Source organism: Mus musculus, chromosome X (assembly GCF_000001635.26).
Source record: "Mus musculus strain C57BL/6J chromosome X, GRCm38.p6 C57BL/6J".
Taxonomy (NCBI): domain Eukaryota; kingdom Metazoa; phylum Chordata; class Mammalia; order Rodentia; family Muridae; genus Mus; species Mus musculus.
Genome location: NC_000086.7, coordinates 4,495,833 through 4,515,490, shown reverse-complemented (window position 1 = coordinate 4,515,490; position 19,658 = coordinate 4,495,833). Strand labels below are relative to the sequence as shown.

General features: G+C 37.9%; 1 long non-coding RNA gene and 1 pseudogene across 1 annotated transcript; one reads left to right on the top strand and one right to left on the bottom strand.

Annotated features, from left to right (window-relative positions):
- The first annotated feature begins 181 nt into the window (after positions 1 to 181).
- Gm46675 lies at positions 182 to 19,409 on the top strand. The gene is made up of 3 exons (XR_001782765.1): positions 182 to 298; positions 2,277 to 2,413; positions 19,382 to 19,409. It is a non-coding gene; the product is annotated as a predicted gene, 46675 (long non-coding RNA).
- Positions 2,778 to 3,725, bottom strand: Gm15256 (predicted gene 15256; annotated as a pseudogene).
- Positions 19,410 to 19,658: the final 249 nt, after the last annotated feature.

The following is a 19,658-nucleotide window of genomic DNA, read 5'->3' as shown; positions in this document are numbered from 1 at the left end:
CAACCCCTCCCACTCCCTCCTCCTTCCCCTTTCTCCCTTGCACATTTGCCCCACCATCCTCCCATCTCCCTTCCTCCCTCCCTTCTATTATTCCTAAATTCCTTCTTCCTTTCCTTTTCCCATTCTGCTCCTCCTTTCCCCTCACCTCTCCCTTCTCCCACTATTTCTAAATGGACCACACTATTTTGCTGAAGATGACCTCCATCAAACTGGAGAACCTAGTTCACCTAGTTTTTCAACCTTGCCAGCTGAATTTTCTTTTCCTTAAAGAGAACAACCAGGCCAAATTCATCCTGATGTGTGTTTAAGATTGTACATATTCCAACCCTTGACCCTTGACTATGAGCACTCAAATGTCTGTAGTATTTGAGATAATCACTTACTAACTGCTTTTGCCAATATAAACAGTAAACATTGTTATTGCTAATTTTATTGTTAGCCTCTTTTGATTAGGATTAATGAGAAGTATTTCATGCAAGTAGTTGTATGCCTATTTCAACAATTTCTGTGTATGCTTTGCATACATATATATATATATATATATATATATATATATATATATATTTCTAAAAGTTCCTTATAAATCTAGTTATTTGTTTAACTTGCATATGTATGCGTGTTTTATGGTTTTGTTTTACTGATTTGCATTTACATATTAACTTTATATGGACTCCTTACTGTTAATAAATTGCAATCTGTAAGAAGCCAAGTCAAATGTTTAAATATTTCTTTTTATTCCTCTGTGCTGGCAATCCATTCCCAGAGCCTGGCCAGCAAAGTCTATGGAGGCAGAGCAAGGTGAACCAATGCAAGACACACCTCCAAGTGTCTGTGAGGTCATAGTTATTTTCTTTCTTAACACCACCTCTCCTCTCACAAGTCTGTCTTAACAAAACATCTTCTAACCTGTATCTCCCTCTGTAAAACATCCTCTCAATTGTGTCTACTTCAGCAAATCATCCTGTCACCCATGTGTTGGCCTCAGCCAAACCTTCTTTCATGTGCATCTTCAGTATCAAAGCATCCTATCACCAGTGTCTGCCTTAGCAAAACATCATTTAACCTTTCTCTCTCAGAGAATCACCATATAATGTACCCGACTTTCCAAAGAAATCAGAAATCTTAAGTTCATAATAGTTTCAGGGGTAATAAAAAGTCACATTCCTTAATTTGTTTGCTTTTAGTCATGCCTAGATGACATCACAAGAATAATCTGTGAGAAGAGTGAAGGTTTCACCACAATAAATGTTACTCGGAAGTATGATCCTGACAGTGTCAGTATCAGTATTAGCTTGCAGTTGCAACATGAGCATTTTACCCCACTCAAGGGCCACTTCCTTTTGATAGATTATTATATTGATTCTTTTTTTCTCTAATAGATTCCCAGAAATGCTTAAGTTGTGAAAGTGTTTGTCCTCTCATAAGCCCATTACTTGTACAATCACTAATATGAATATTCAACCTATGAGGAAAATTTAAGTAGAGATAGGGTAGAAAAGCTGGTGGGATGAGGGGATAAACAAAGCTAAGGATATACTTGAAAATCCACATGGAAACTTACTGTTTATAATAAAATTGATAAAGTCTCAAAAGACACATATTTAGCTGGTAGATGGCCTGTATGTCTACATAATACTGCTGCTGAAAATCAAGCAAAAAAAAAATCCCAATGCCAGGTATGTTCAGGAAGTTCCCAGAAATCTTGAAAATAATACAGGTTCTTCACACTCTTTCTGTTTGCCTACCATGAATATATGATAAGACCCTGCTACAAAAGACAAACCACAACGTGGTTGTAAAATATAGAGAAATTGAGCTGGCATGTAACTGAAAACTTCCTTCCATCTAGTTAGCTTTCATAGTTCTGGATTGTGGTATTCAGGATGCTGGCAGAGTAATGGCATCAACAGAGTTACCCAGATATGAACCTTATGATGTATAATACCAATCTGCCAAGAAAGATGTGTCCAGCTACACAATAGTGACATCACTGTAATAGGGATAGCCAGTGTATCTGCGATTGGATTTGAGGCCAGTTCCACAGGAGGATAGAAAATGCCTTTGGCCCTAGGGGAGAATTTATTCCTGTTGTTTATGTAAAGTCTCAAGGTGTCAAGCTCCCTTCTAAGTATCTATGTTTATATCTAGGGGAAATTCTACTTCAAGATTTATTCAGAGAAACCCTTTTCACAATAAACTACAGTGAGGAATAATATGCATAACTGCTCAAAGCACGATAATAAGAGATGGCTGAATGGTATTACTATCTTGTTTAGGCATGAACCCTCATGGATCCTCAGAGGAAAAAAAAAGGAGCAGAAAATATATAAAAACTGGACCATAAAGAGGAGGGCTATGGAATCTGTTTTCTTCACTACAGGACCACCAGTGCAGTCACGACTTCCCAACACCTGTGAGTATATGTAAAGTCTACCCATGACTAAAACCTCCCTACAGTAAATAATGGGCCAGGGAAGGACCCATTCAACTTTTCCCTTCTTTGGTGAAATATTGGTGGGTTCTGAGGGAGAGAGAGTTGTTATCTTCCATACATCCAGTGATCCAGATCCAGTGTCCCGCATCTGGCCTCCAAGAAAGAGTTTTGAGCTCATGGTCATACTGATAATCCTAGTTAAACTCAGGATTCTCAAACAGAAACAAACAAAACCAATGTCTGAAACAGAACTAGGGGGATTAAAAGGTTTGTAGAAGTGGGCAGGAGTCTAGAAAGGTTAGGGAGATTATAGAAATCTGAATATCATTTATACATGTACAGAATGTCAATGTCACACTTCATGATGGAATTAAATGTTGTTTCGTGGTTGCCACGGGATTCCATTACCCAAGAAGGAAGGCTAAACAAAAGCCTAAGGGCAGCAGAACTGCTTATTGACAATAGTGATGACCTGGATGCTTATAGCTCTTGTCTGCTGAGGAAGAGAACGCATCAGTGGCCATCTCTTGCTGGAAGTCTAAGGCAACATAGCACAGCTTCTCTCTGATATTAGACATGATTTCCCTCCCAGCTTTTTGGTGAACTATAGCCACATGTGGTCATGAACTTCATGTAGTAGTCTGTCAGGTACAGGCCAGCTAGGTCCAGACACGGGATGGCACAAGGAGAGCAGAGATATGCACATTATCTCATAGATGTGCACATTCTGTGTGACCCCATCTCTGGGCTCCATCAAAATCGCAGTGGTATGACCAGAGGCCTAGAGGAACAGCACAGCCTGGATGGCTACTTACATGGTTGTGGTTTTATAAGTCTCAAAAATGATGTGGGTCATCTTTTCACGGTTGGCCTTAGGGCTCTAGGGGGAATGGTGAGCAGCACAGTGCTCCTTTGGAGGACCATGTGCAGTTTGTTGTAGAATGTTTTGTGCCAGATCTTCTCCATATTGAACCAGTTTGTGACAATGTCATGACCAATGGGGGTACTTCAGGATCAGGATGTCTCTCTTGCAATGGGCCTCAGTACCCACAAAGGTGTCCTTCTGTCTCTTACCCACCGTGATGCCCTGGTGCCTAGGGCAACCCCATAATGGAGGGGTAGATGGCCCTGGAGCATCATAACCAGCAAACCAGGCATTTCCCAGACCAGAACCATTGTTAACAAGGAAGGCAGTTAAATCATCATCCAGGGAGAACTGGTGGTCAGTGTGAACCTTCAAGAGAGGAGCTGCTAGAAACCTGTGCTAGTGGGAGGAAACAGACTAGACAGTCTTTATCCATGTTCTCTTTAGGGGAATCTAGGTTGTTTCTGGTTTCTGGCTCTTGTGAACAGAGCAGCAGTGAGCACAGTTGAGGAAATATCTCTTGGGTAGGATGAAGTATCCTTTGGCTATGTGCCCAAGAATGGCGAACCTCAATTTTGGGTAGATCTTTTCCCATTTTCCAGCGAAACTATCACACAGACTTTCATAGTACCTGTGTAAGTTTCACTCCCACCATTGATGAATGTGCCCCTTACTGTATCCCCAGGATGAGCTGTCCCTTGTGTTGTTGATCTTAGCCATTCTGACAGGTGTAAAATGAAATCTCAAAGTAGTTCTCATTTGCATTTCCCAGATGGCTAAGGATGTTGAACATTTCTTTAAGTGTATCTCAACTATTTGAGTTTCCTCATTGGAGAATTCTATTTAGATCAACATCAAATTTTTAAGATGGATGATTTGTTTTTCTTGACATATTCAGTTCTTTATATAGTTTGCATATAAGTCCTCTATCAGATGTGGAGTTGGTGAAAATATTTTCCAATTCTGTAAGCTGCCTTCTTGATGGAGCGATAGTGTCCTTTGCTTTGCACAAGCCCTTTTGTTTCATGAGGTACCATTTATTAGTTTTTTTTTTAAGTCTTACTTCCTGGCCTAAAGGTGTTCTGCTTAGAAAGTCTTCCGTTCCAATGAGTTCAATGCTATTCACCACTTTCTCTTCTATCACACCAGTGTCTCTGGTTTTATGTTTAGGTCTTTGATTTTCTTGTGGGTTTCTTTTTGGGGGGGCAGGATGCTAAGTGGATCTATTTGCATTCCTGTGACCAGCACCATTTGCCAAAGTTGTCCTTTTTGCAGTGTGTATTTCTGACTTCTTTATCAAAAAGAAGGTGCCCATAATTGTAATGATTTCTCTATGTCTACAATTATGTTTCATGTTCAATAAATCTGTCTGGTTTTGTGTCAATATAATTTTGCTTTTATTATTCTAGATTCAAAAACAGAATCCATATGTCTTCAGCATGCAAGAAATACTTCCTCTGTATTATAACTTGAAAGCAGGGATAGGGATACTTCCAGCAGTTCTTTTGTTGTTTGGGATTGTTTTAGCTCTATTGGAATTTTGGTGCTTCCATTTGATGATGCGATTTGTCCTTCCAACATCTGTGAAAATTTTGTGTTGGAATTTTGATGGGAATTACACTGAATCTGTAGATTGCTTTGTCGGGATAGTAATTTTTAGTTTGCTATTTTTATTAATCCATGAATATAGCAGATCTTATCATATTCTGATATCTTCTTCAATTTCACTCTCACTGTCTTGAAAATGTTATCAACACATGTGGTATATATATAGAGTAATTGTCTAATTCTTTTGATATTTCCAATTTGTTGGAGTCCAGGTTTTTCAAATATATTCTTATGGTTATCTGGATTTTCTCAGTGTCTGTTCGATTTATTTCATTTGGATGTACTCTTTGACTGTTAGTTATTTTGGATAAAGATTTGTTGATATTACTGATTTTCTAAATAAACTCTTAGTTTCATTGATTCTTTCTGTTGTGCTCTTTCTTAAACATAATTGATTTCAAACCTGATTTGATTATGTCTACCTTCTAATCTTTTGTTTGCTTTTTAACAAAATTTTTATTTGATATTTTTTCATTTATATTTCAAATGCTATCCAGAAAGTCCCCTATACCCTTCCTCTGTCCTGCTTTCCAACGCACCCACTCCCACTTCCTGGCCCTAGCATTCCCCTGTACTGGGGCATATAATCTTTGCAAGACCAATGACCTCTCCTCCCAATGATGGCCTACTAGGCCATCTTCTGCTACATATGCAGTTAGAGACACAAGCTCAGGGGGTACTGGTTAGTTCATATTGTGGTTCCTCCAATAGGGTTACAGACCCCTTCAGCTCCTTGGGTACTTTCTCTATCTCCTCCACTAAGGGCCCTGTGTTCCATCTAGTAGATGACTCTAAGCATCCACTTCTATATTTGCCAGGTACTGGCATAACCTCACCTATATCAGGGTCATGTCAGCAAAATCTTGCTGGCATACGCAAATAGTGTATGTGTTTGGTAGCTGATTATGGTATAGATCCTCAGGTGGGGCAGACTCTGATGGTCCTTCCTTCCATGTCAGCTCCAAACTTTATCTCTCTAACACCTTCCATGGGTATTTTGTTCCCCATTCTAAAGAGTGGCAAAGTATCCATACTTTGGTCTTCCTTCATCTTGAGTTTCATGTGTTTTGCAAATTATATATTGGGTATTCTAAGTTTCTGGGCTAATAAGAACTTATCAGTGAGTGCATATCATGTGAGTTCTTTTGTGATTGGGTTCTCTCACTCATGATGTTATCCTCCAGATCCATCCATTTGCCTAAGAATTTTATAAATTCATTGTTCTTAATAGCTGAGTACTACTCCAGTGTGTAAATGTATCACATTTTCTGTATCCATTCCTCTGTGGAGGGACATCTGGGTTCTTTCCAGCTTCTGGCTATTACAAATAACGTTTCTATGAATATAGTGGAGCATGTGTTCTTATTGCCACTTGGAACATCTTCTGGGTATGTTCCCAGGAGAGGTATTGCTGGATCTTGTGATAGAACTATGCCCAATTGTCTGAGGAACTGCTACACTGATTTCCAGAGTGGTTGTACAAGTTTGCAGAAATGGAGGAGTGTTCCTCTTTCTCCACATCCTTGCCAGCATCTGCTATCAACTGAATTTTTGATCTTAGCCATTCTGATTTGTGTGAGTTTGAATCTCAGGGTTGTTTTGATTTGCATTTCCCTGATGATTAAGGATGTTGTACTTTTTTCAGGTGATTCTCCATGATTTGGTATTCTTCCGTTGAGAATTCGTTGTTTAGGTATGTGCCACATTTTTTACTGGGGTTATTTGATTTCTCTGGAGTTCCACTGCTTGAGGTCCTTGTATATATTGGATATGAGACCCTATCCCAGATTTAGGATTGGTAAAGATGCTTTCCCAATCTGTTAGAGGCCTTTTTGTCTTCTTGGTAGTATATTTTTTTCTTATAGAAGCTTTGAAATTTTATGAGGTCCCATTTGGGGATTCTCGATTTTTTTCTTTTCTTCTTTTTTTTTGGATATTTTCTTCATTTACATTTCAAATGCTATCCCAAAAGTTCCCTATACCCACCCCCCGCCCTGCTCTCCTACACACTCACTCCCACTTCTTGGCCCTGGCTTTCCCCTGTACTAGAGCATATAAAGTTTGCTAAACCAAGTGTCCTCTCTTCCCAATTATGGCCAACTAGGCCATATTTTGCTACATATACAGCTAGAGACAGGAGTTCTGGGTGTACTGATTAGTTCATATTGTTGTTCTACCTATAGGCTTGCAGACCCCTTCAGCTCTTGGGTATGTTCTCTAGTTCCTATATTGGGGGCCCTGTGTTCCATCCTATAGATGACTGTGAGCATCCACTTCTGTATTTGCCAGGCACTGGCAAAGCCTCACAGGAGAAAGCTATATCAGAGTCCTTTCAGCAAAATCTTGCTGGCATATGCAATAGTGTCTTCATTTGGTGGCTGATTATGGGATGGACCCCCAGGTGGGGCAGTCTCTGGATGGTCAATCCTTTCATCTTAGCTCTAAACGTTGTCTCTGCAATTCCTTCAATGGATACTTTACTCTCTATTCTAGGGAGGAATGAAATATCCATGAATTGTTCTTCATTCTTGATTTTCTTCTGTTTTGGAAGTTGTATCTTGGTTATTCTAGGTTTCTGGGATAATATCCACTTACCAGTGAGTGCATGTAAAGTAACTTCTTTTGTGATTGGGTTGCCTCACTAAGGATGATATCCTCCAGATACATCCAGTTGCCCAAGAATGTCATAAATTCATTGTTTTTAATAGCTGAGTAGTACTCCATTGTGTAAATGTACCACATTTTCTGTATCTATTCCTATTTTGAGGTACATCTGGGTTCTTCCCAGGTTCTGGCTATTATAAATAGGGCTGCTTTGAACATAGTGGAGCATGTGTCCTTATTACTAGTTGGAACTTCTTCTGGGTATATACCCTGGAGTGGTATTGCTGGATTTACCAGTAGTACTATGTCCGGTTTTCTGAGAAACTGCCAGACTGATTTTCAGAGTGGTTGTACAAGCTTGCAATCCCACCAGCAATGGAGGAGTGTTCCTCTTTCTCACATCCTCGCCAGCATGGTCTGGCACCTGAATTTTTTTATCTTAGCCATTATGATTGGTGTGAGGTGGAATCTCAGGTTTGTTTTGATTTGCATTTCCCTGATGATTAAGGATGTTGAATATTTTTTCTTAAAGTGTTTCTTAGCCCTTTGGTATTACTTGGTTGAGAATTCTTTGTTAAGCTTTGTACCCCATTTTTTAATGAGCTTATTTGAATTTCTGGAGTTCAACTTCTTGATCTCTTTGTATATATTGGATATTAGTCCCCTATCAGATTTAAGATTGGTAAAAATCTTTTCCCAATCTGTTAGTTGCCTTTTTTGTCTTATTGACAGTATCTTTTGCCCTATAGAAGCTTTGCAATTTTATGAGTTCCCATTTGTCGATTCTTGATCTTAGAGCACAGGCCATTGCTCTTCTGTTTAGGAAAATTTCTCCTGTGCCCATGCCTTCAATGGGTTTCTCCCACATTTTCCTCTATAAATTTCAGTGTCTCTGGCTTTATGTGGAGTTCCTTGATCCTCTTAGTCTTGAGCTTTGTACAAAGAGGTAAGAATGGATCAATTTGCATTCTTCTACATGATAACTGCCAGTTAAGCCAACACCATCTCTTGAAAATGCTGTCTTTTTCCATTGGATGGTTTTAGCTATGTTGTTAAAGATCAAGAGATCATATGTGTGTGGGTTCATTTCTGGGTCTTCAATTCTATTCCATTGATCTGCCAGTCTGTCACTGTACCAGTACCATGTGGTTTTTACCACAATTACTCTGTAGTACAGCTTGATGTCATGCAGGGTGATTACCCCAGAAGTTCTTTTATTTTTGAGGAGAGATTTTGCTATCCTAGGTTTTTTGTATCTCAGTGAAAAATTGAGTTGGAATTTCGATTATGATTGCATTGAATCTGTAGATTGCTTTTGCCAAGATAGCCATTTTTACTATAATAATCCTGCCAATCCATGAGCATAAGAGATCTTTCCATCTTCTGAGATCTTCAATTTCTTTCTTCAGAGGCTTGAAGTTCTTGTCATACAGATCTTTCACTTTCTTAGTTAGAGTCGCGCCAAGGTGTTTTATATTATTTGTGACTATTGTGAAGGGTGTTGTTCCCTAATTTCTATATCAGCCAGTTTATCCTTTGTGTACAGAAAGGCTACTGATTACCCTGAGTTAAATTTATATCCAGCTACTACACTGAAACTGTTTATTAGGTTTAGGAGTTCTCTGGTGGATTTTTTTATGGTCACTTATATATACTATCATATCATCAGCAAATGTTGATATTTTGACTTCTTCCTTTCCAATTTGTATTCCCTTGATCAACATTTGCTGTCAAATTGCTCTGGCTAGGACTTCAAGTACTATAATGACTATGTAGGAAGAAAGTGGGCAGCTTTGTCTAGTCCCTGATTTTAGTGAGATTGCTTCAAGTTTCTCTCCATTTAGATTGATGTTGGTTACTGGTTTGCTGTATATTGCTTTTATTATGTTTGGGCATGGGCCTTGAATTCTTGATCATTCCAAGACTTTTATTATGAATTGGGTGTTGGATTTTGTCAAACACTTTCTCAGCATCTAATGAGATGATCATGTGGTTTTTGTCTTTGAATTTGTTTATATAGTGGATATCCCTGCATCCTTGGGATGAAGCCTACTTGATCTTGATGGATGAACGTTTTAACATGTTCTTGATTCAGTTTGTTAGGATTTTATTGATTAGTTTTGCATCAATATTCATTCATAAGGGAAATTGTTCTGAAGTCTCTTTCTTTGTTTATGTGGTTTAGGTATAGAGTAATTGTGGCTTCATAGAATGAATTGGTCAGAGTACTTTCCGTCCCTATTTTATAAAATAGTTTGAGGGGAATTAGAATTAGGTCTTCTTTGAAGGTCTGGTAGAACTATGCACTAAATTCTTCTGGTCCTGGGCTTTTTAGGTTGGGAGATTATTAATGACTGATTCTATATCTTTAGGGGAAATGGGACTGTTTAGATCATTAATCAGATCATGATTTATCTTTGGTATCTTTTAACTGTCTAGGAAATTGTCCATTTCATCCAGGTTTTCCTGTTTTTTTTTTTTTTTTTTTTTTTTTTTTTTTTTTTTTTTTTTTGAGTATAGGCTTTTGTAGTAGGATCTAATGATATTTTGGATTTCCTCAGGGTCTGTTGTTATGTCTCATTTTTTCATTTCTGTTTTTGTTCGTTATGATACTGTCCCTGTGCCTTCTAGTTAGCCTGGCTAAGGGTTTATCTATCTTGTTAATTTTCTCAAAGAACCAGCTCCTGGTTTGGTTGATTCTTTGTATAGTTCTTTTTTTTTTTCTTTTTTGTTTCCACTTGGTTGATTTCAGCCCTGAGTTTGATTATTTCCTGCCTTCTACTCCTCTTGGGTGAATTTGATTCCTTTTGTTCTAGAGCTTTCAGGTATGCTGTCAAGCTGCTAATATATGTTTTCTCTAGTTTCTTTCTGGAGGCATTCAGAGCTATTAGATTCCCTGTTAGGAATGCTTTCATTGTTTTCCATAGCTTTGGGTGTGTTGTGGCTTCATTTTCATTAAACTCTAAAAAGCCTTTAATCTCTTTCTTTATTTCTTCTTTGACCAAGTTATCATTGAGTAGAGTGTTCTTCAGCTTCCATGGGAATGTTGACTTTCTATTAGTTATGTTGTTATTGAAGATCAGCCTTAGTCCTTGGTGATCAGATAGGATATATGGGATCATTTCATTATGGTTTTTTTTTATCTTGAGGCCGGTTTTGTGACCAATTATATGGTCACTTTTGGAGATTGTACCATGAGGTGTTGAGAAGAAGGAATATCCTTTTGTTTTACGATAAAATGTTCTGTAGATATCTGTTAAATCCATTTGTTTCATAACTTCTGTTAGTTTCAATGTGTCTCTGTTTACAGGTTTTGTCTAATGATGAGAGTGGGGTGTTGAAGTCTCCCACTATTATTGTGTGAGGTGCAATGTGTGCTTTGAGCTTTACTAAAATTTCCTTAATGAATGTGGATGTCCTTGCATTTGGAGTATAGATATTCAGAATTGAGAGTTCATCTTGGAAGATTTTACCTTTGATGAGTATGAAGTGCCTATCCTTGTCTTTTTTGATAAAGTTGGGATGGAAGCCGATTTTATCCGATATTAGAATGACAACTCCAGCTTGTTTCTTCAGAACATTTGCTTGGAAAATTGTTTTCCAACCTTTTACTCTAAGGGAGTGTCTGTCTTTTTCCCTGAAGTGAGTTTCCTGTATCCAGCAAAATGTTGGGTCCTATTACATAGCCAGTCTGTTAGTCTGTCTTTTTATTAGGAGAATAGAGTCTGTTGATATTGAGAGATATTAAGGAAAAGCAATTATGGCTTCTTGTTATTTTTGATGTTACATTTGGGGTTCTGTTCTTGTGGCTGTCTTCTTTTAGTTTTGTTGAAGGATTACTTTCTTGCTTTTTCTTTTTTTTTTTTTCTTTAGCTCCTTCAATGTGGATCCTGTGCTCCTTCTAATGGATGACTGTGAGCATCCACTTCTGTATTAGTCAGGCACTGGCAGAGCCTCTCAGGAGACAGCTATATCAGGCTCCTGTCAGCAAGCTCTTGTTGGCATCCACAATAGTGTCTAGTTTTGGTGTTTGTTTTGGGGATGGATCCCCAGGTAGGGCAGTCTCTGGATGATCATTCCTTCAGTCCCTGCTTCACACTTTGTCTCTGTAACTGCTTCCATTGGCATTTTGTTTCCCCTTCTAAGAAGGACCAAAGTGTCTACACTTTGGTCTTCCTTCTTCTTGAGTTTGATGTGTTTTGCAAATTGTATCTTGGATATTCTGAGCTTCTGGGCTAATATCCACGTATGAGTGAGTGCACATCAGGTGAGTTCTTTTGTGATTGTGTTACCTTACTCAGGATTATATCTCCCAGATCCATCCATTAGCCTAAGAATTTCATAAATTCATAGTATATATACTATCATATGCATAATAGTATATATAAGTGATACTAAAAGTTTCACCAGAGAACTCCTAAAACTGATAAACAACTTCAGTGAAGTAGCTGGATATAAAATTAACTCAAACAAATCAATGGCCTTTCTCTACACAAAGGATAAAGAGGCTGAGAAAGAAATTAGGGAAACAACACCCTTCACAATAGTTACAAATAATATAAAATACATTGGTGTGACTCTAACTAAGGAAGTGAAAGATCTGTATGATAAGAACTTCAAATCTCTGAAGAAAGAAATCAAAGAAGATCTCAGAAGTTGGAAAGATCTCCCATGCTCATGGATTAACAGGATCAATATAGTAAAAATGGCTAAAAATACCTAAACGTCTATAGGAATTCACTGACAGAAAGGAAAGGTGATGCTCAAAGTCTCAGGGCAGTGCTACAATGCATAGGCAAGCAATACCATTTAAATGGAGAGATTTAAAAAAAATCATTTCTTCACCCATAAACCAGAACCAATTATTCAATATGGCCAAGTACCATGTTTTATTAGAGTTATTTCTGAATTAGATCATTGAACAGGATTCTAACCTAAATAACAAATTTTATCTAAAACATTTTCTAGACCAAAAAGCATGCTTTGAGCCCTCCTTAAATAAAAAGGCCCATAGTGTATGAAACTAATCAACCATAGATCCTATATTTACTCCACCAATCCTCAGGACAGTTTATGCTCTTTGTCCTAGTTGGGATTTTATTTATGTGAACAGACATCATGACCATGGCAAGTATTATAAAGGACAATATTTAATTGGGCCCGGCTTACAGGTTCAGAGGTTCAGGCCATTATCATTGTATTAGTCAGTGTTCTCTGGAGCCCTTTCAAGATCTAACACAAAAGCCTATGACTCCAGTGTCAAGATCCAAACCAAAGGCACATTGTCTTCATGCTTCAATATCGGGCTCACAGGTTTGCCCTCCATTTCTAGATTGAAGTTCATTGCAAATATACTCAAGTTGACAACCAAGAATAGTCATCACAATGTGTATGGAGAGAGTAAACATCCTTATATTCCTCTGTTTAGTGAAATTGCTTAGAGTTTTTCTCCATTTAAATTGATATTGGCTATATATAGGCTTGCTGTAAACTGCTTTATAGTGTGGAGGTATATCCAGTTTTACCCCTAGTTTCTTCAGGACTGTTATTTTGAAAGAATTTTAAACTTAGGCAGTTTCTGTAGCAAAGTGGTTTAAAGCACACCTTTAATCCCAGCAGCTGGGAAGCAGAGGCAGTTGGATCTCTGTGAGTTCAAGGACATCCTGGTCTACAGAATGAGATCCAAGACTGCCTGGACTACACAGAGAAACCCTGTCTCAAAAAACCAAAACCAAATGAGATAAAACAAACACAATTTTTTTCTGCATCTAATGAAATGATCTTCTGTCTTGTCTTTTAGTCCGTTTATGTGATAGATATGTATTAGATTTACATATGTCGAACCATCTCTGAATCTTCAAGATGAGGCCAACTTTATTATGGTTGATAACTTTTGATGTATTCTTGAATATGTTTTGGAAGTATTTTCTTGAGAATTGTATTTATGATCATAAAGGATATTGGTCTATAATTTTATGTTGAGTCTTTTTGTGGTTTTGGTAACAGTAATTGCCACACCCACTCCAGTAAAAACTGCATGGCAAGACCAAAGCTTGGACGCAGACCCAAGCCAAAAAGTTTCACAAAAAATTAGTCTCCTGGAGCATTGGCTTCCCATAGCACGAATGATCCAAACTTGTCCTTGCATTAGTCGGTGAATGGATCTGTGTGCTTTCTTTCAGTTTTGTTTTATTATATGTGCCTCTAATGAATGATTTGTCAAATACCTAAATTAGGTTGAACTTTGCTTTCTGGCCTCCACCAATGTCCTAGGCAATTCTTGAGCCGACCCTGTGCTTACAATTTAGTAAGAATGTTACCTATTCACACAAATTGCCTCCAATATTGAAAGAGAGATAGTGAGTGAAATCAGGCATTACTATCTATTACATAGAGTTAGAAATTTCAGAGCAAGCTTAGCAAAATAAGTTTAGAATTCTTATTATAGCTATGTATGGCAGACTACATCACTTAATAGAAGAAAGTCCCCCACAAAATCACTTAGAATAACAGCCAAGTCACTCCCATATACAGGAATTTACAATGGTTTAGGAAGAAGATCGGGCTGTGGTTTAAAAAGGAACTAGAGTATTGCATTATTCATGAGAAGTCTAGTTAGAGCAGAACTTCCTAATTAGAACTATGACTTGGGGGTGAAAGTCCTTGCCCCCGGGAGCATGATGACCTCACACCTGGTTTCTAAGTATATAGCTGACCTTAGATAGAGCTGACTTTGTCTCAGTTGTTATATTGCCTAGTTCCTGCTAGTCTTTATGTATCCATTCCTCTGTTTTGTGTAAAGAGTCATTAAGCATCGGGTAATCTCTATGTACCTTGGCTGATGTGTCACCTAACTTCCTTATTTTCTTCTGTATTAAAAGTCTGATGCTCGCTTTGAGAAATTAAATTCAGATCAACACTCCCTTGTGTTTGTGTCTGTTTTTCACCCTGATGACTCCTTGCTCCCCTGAATACCAGGACCTTGGTTCCCCACAGGTTGAGGGGCCAACGGAGTCCAGTCCATGGCAAGTAATAATGGCTTTTAAAAAAATTAAGACATACCCCTTCATTTTAAATTTTGTGAAATAATTTGAGGCATATTGTCATGAACTCTCCTTTGAAAATCTTGTAAAATTCTGTGCAACATTAATCTGTCCCTGGACCATGGGTTAGGATATATTTAATTCTGTTTCACTAAGGGATGTTTATAGATCAATCTGAAATTGTTTATTTCAATTTAATTTAATTTTGGTAGGTCATATGTATCAAGAAATCTATCAGTTTTTTTAAGGATTTCCACTATAGTAGGATATACATTTTTGAAGTATGTCTATATGGTTTTTTGAATTAGATGAATGTGGTGGTGTCTCTGGCTTCATAATCCCATTTTTATTCATTTGGACTCTCTTTTAGTTAATTTGTCTAAAAGCTGGTTAATCTTGGTGCTTTTATAAAGGACTTATTTATATATTTGTTTTATGTATGAGTGCTCTATCTGCATGTACACCCTCATACCAGAAAAGGGCATCAGAACCTAGTATAGATGTTTGTGAGCCACCATGTGGTTGCTGGGAATTGAACTCAGGACCTCTGGAAAATCAGCTGGTATTCTTAACTGCTGAGATATCTCTCCAGCCCTCCTTGCTTTTTTTTTTTAAAACAGGAAACCAAATTCTTCATTTAATTGGTTCTTTGTCTTTGTTACTGTTTTTGTTTCTATCCCTTTAGTTTCATTCCTGAGTTTATTTTATCTCATATATTCTCTGTAAGGATTGTATTTTCTTGTTTTTTTCTTTTTCTTTCTCTTTTTCTTTTCCTTTTTCTCTTTCTTTTCTTTCTTTCTTTCTTAATATCTTAATTTCTTTCTTTATTTTTTCTTTTCTTTTTCTTTTTTTTTTTTGCTGTGGGGAAGTCTTTTGTGTTTCTTATTTTTAGTTAGATATTTACTTTATTTACATTTCCTAGTCCCCTCCGAAAATCCCCTATCCTCTTCCCCCGCCCCCGGCTCCCCAACCCACCCACTCCTGCTTCCTGGCCCTGGCATTCCCCTATACTGGAACATATAATCTTCACAAGACCAAGAGCCTCTCCTCCCATTGATGAACGGCTAGGCCATCCTCTGCTACATTTACAGGTAGAGCCACAAGTTCCTCCCTGTGTTTTCTTTTATTGGTGGTTTATTCCCAGGGAGCTCTGGGGTTACTGGTTAGTTAATATTGGTGTTACTCCTATGGTTCTGCAGCCCCCTTCAGCTACTTGGGTACTTTTTCCAGCTCCTTTATTAGGGACCCTATGCTCCTTCTAATGGACAACTGTGAGCATCCACTTCTGTATTAGTCAGGTACTAGCAGAGCCTCTCAGGTGAGAGCTATATCAGGCTCCTGTCAGCAAGCTCTTGTTGGCATCTGCAAAAGGGTCTGCATTTGCTGGCTGTTTATGGGATGATCCCCAGATGAGACAGTATCTGGATAGTAATTCCTTTAGTCTCTGCTCTGAACTTTGTCTCTGTAAATCCTTCCATGGGTATTTTGTTCACCCTTCTAAGAAGAATCAACGTATCCACACTTGGGTTTTCCTTCTTCTTGAGTTTCAATGTGTTTTTCAAATTGTATTTTGGATATTCTGAGTTTCTTATCAGTGAGTGAATATATGTGTGTTCTTTTGTGATTCAGTTACCTCAGAATGATATCCTCCAGAGCCATCCATTTGCCTAAAAACTTCATAAATTCATTGTTTTTAATAGCTGAGTAGTACTCCATTGGGTAAATGTACCACTTTTCTGTATCCATTCTTCTGTTGAGGAAAATCTGGGTCATTTCCAGCTTCTGGCTATTATAAATAAGGCTGCTATGAGTATAGTGGAGCATGTATCCTATTACAAGTTGGAGCATCTTCTGGATATATGCCCAGTAGTGTCAGCCTGTCTTTTTATTGAAGAATTGTAACTATTAGTATTGAGAGTTATTTATGAGAAGTGTTTGTTAATTCTTATTATTGTGTTATTATTGTTGTCTTGTTCTTGCTTAAACTTATTTTGGTTAAATGGTCTGGGCTGTGTATTCCTTGCATCTTTTTGGGTGTATTTACACTTCTTTTCATGCAGAATTTTTCTTTCTAGTTTCTTCTGTAGTACTGAATTGCTGGATAGATATTACTTAAATATAATAATATTTGTTTTTTAAATCAGGAAATGGTCTTATTTCTCCACCGATTATAATTGATAGTTTGCTAGGTGTTGTGGTCCTGGCTGGCATTTTTTGGTCTTTCATAATGTGTAGAACATTTGCCCAGGCCCTTTGAGCTTTCAAAGTCTCCATTAAAATCAGGTTTTATTATAATGGGCCTGACTTTATATGTAACTTGGTCTTTTTCCCTTGCAGATTTCATATCATTTCTTTGTTCTGTACATTTAAGTGTTTTCATTATTATGTGTCATAGGAAAGTGTGTGTGTGTGAACTTTTCTAGTCCTGTCTGGGGTGTGTTCTATATGCCTCTTGCTCCTTGATATTTCACTCTTGCACTATCTATGTCTAGGATATTTTGTTAAAATATTTTCTGTGCCTTTGACCTGAGCTTTGTCTCCTTTTTGTAAACTTATCAGTCATAAATTTTGGTCTGTACATAGTGTCCCAGATAAAGCCAGGCAGTGGTGGTGCATGCCTTTAATCCAGCACTTGGGAGGTAGAGGCAGGAAAATTTCAGAGTTCGAGGACAGCGTGGTCTATGGAGTGAGTTCCAGGACAGCCAAGACTGTACAGATAAACTCTGTCTTGATAAAAAAAAAATGAAAGAAAACCAAAAACCAAAAACCAAACTGCCGCAGACCCTCTGGGTCCTTGGTCTGCGAGGAACGGGATTACTTAAGCAGATGGGCAAAGGAGCCAGATGAAATGACAATCAGATACACACAAGAGAGGTGTTGAATCTGAATGTAATTTTCTAGTCGAGCCTCAGACTTTTATAATACAGAGTAAATTGCAAATCATAACAGAAAAAGGCACATTGAATTTTTCCAGGTGCAAAAGGAGTGACTTCAAAAGGAACCAGATAAACGTTTAACATTAGAGATTAACACAGATGCAAAGGGAGTGACTACAAAGGGAATTTGTAGGGACCAGATAAATGTTTACCTTAGAGATTAGCACTTTCTGCCAGGCAAGAGTTTTACACTTAGAGTTAATAGCCTCAGGGTAGTTAACTCTTGATACGCCTCAAGACTAATGTATTGTCACTGACCCCAAAATTCTCTAGGCCTCATTAATTCTTATCTATATCTGGAGACTGTCCATTTTTAGTATAGTATACTAATTTTCTCTTGGCATGGAATGCAGTCTATAATACGAATTTCTATCTCAGTGAGAATTTTAAACTTTGCGGACAACTTAATTAATGGCTGTGCTTTATTGCTTTATGGTAGTGCTTAATTAGTTACTGAATAGGTTAAGCTCCTTGCTGCTATCTGGAATCTAAGAACACTGGGAAAAGGCTTTAGCTATTGTTAGAATACAATCTTAAAAGGCATTTACTATTAGGTAATGCTATATAGAGAGCACATGGATCCATACTCTAGACTAATGCGGGAATGGAAAAATTAATTTTATGGTTTATGTAGATTAGGGAGAAAATGCCAGGTCCCCGGGAAGGGAGTTTCCTTGAAACTCTTTGCTTCTTGAACCAGCTTCCCAGCTTTCGCTTTGTCAAGCTGACTCCACCAGAGTGCCGTGACACCAAACAAACAAACAAACAAACAAAAACCCAAAACATAGTGTTCCAGATAGTTTGATGTTTTGTGTCTAGATTTTTTTCCATTTACTTATTTATTTTATTTACTTATTCACTTTATATCCCAATCATAGCTGCCCCTCCTCACAGTCTCTTCCTCACAATCTTTCCCTCACCCCCTCCCCTTGTCCTCTAAGAAGGGGGACCCCCCTGGGTACCAACCCACACTGTTGTTCCTAGATCTTTAAGGTCTAATATTTCCAATGTCAGAGATATCCATTCCTTCCACGTTGTTCCCCAGACCTTAAATTCTTTCACTTCATTAAATCAGTTGATGAGGCTTTTCTCTGAGGTCTTTGTTTGACTTCCTGAGTTTTTATTTTCAAATCTTATTTCAGTTTGGGTTAATTTAGTCATTCTACTTCTTTGTCATATTGTATTTTCATAGTTGAATTGTTTACATTTCCTCAGTCAACTATTTTTGTCTTCAGAGTTCTCAGTGAGACATTTATTCATATCCTTTTAAGGTCCTTGAACATATGCATAATTGCTATTTTGAAGTCCTTACCACATACTTCAATCTAAATTATTCTTTCTTAGGCAATATTATAGTAAGGGGTGTTTCTGGTGGAGGCATATTGTCGTCACTGTTTATGTTTGTTGTTTTTTTTTTTTGCATTGGGATCTAAATATCTAGATTTAGTATTCTTATGGTGTTCCTTGGTGTATGTGTATCTATTTTTGCCTTTTGGGTGGGCATTTAGTTCTTTGGTTGCTATTACTCCTATCTGACAAGTTGTCAACCATCAGAATGATACTTGGTTCTCATTCTTTGAGTCACTCGGGATTTTAATATTCAGATTCCAACTTGTACTGGATAGGATTTTCTGGTTGCAACTCTGTGTTCAAACCATAAGCTGTCCCAGATCAATTCAGTGGGTTGTATAGGTAATAGGCTAGCAGTTGAGGAGTGGAGACTGACTCTGGACGTCTTCTAGGTAGGGTTTAGGATCTGGCTCTTAGGGGCAGGCAAGGCAGAATTATTGAACATTAGTGGCAGTTAGTGATTGTATTAGTCAGGGTTCTCTAGAATCACAGAACTTATGGGTAGTCTCTGTATAGTAAGGGATTTGTTGATGACTTACAGTCTGTAGTCCAACTCCCCAACAATGGTCAGCAGCACCTGTGAATGGAAGTCCAAGGATCTAACAGTTTCTCAGTCCTACAAGGCAAGCAGGTGAAGAAGAGAGGATCTTCCTTCTTCCATTGTCCTTATGTAGGTCTCCAGCAGAAGGTGTGGCTCAGATTAAAAGTATGTGTCACCATTCCTGAATCTGGGATTTGCTTTGTTCCAAATGACCTTGAACTAAGCGATATCCTTGCCTTAGTCTCCTGTGACTCATAGCCACTATGCTTCAAGATCT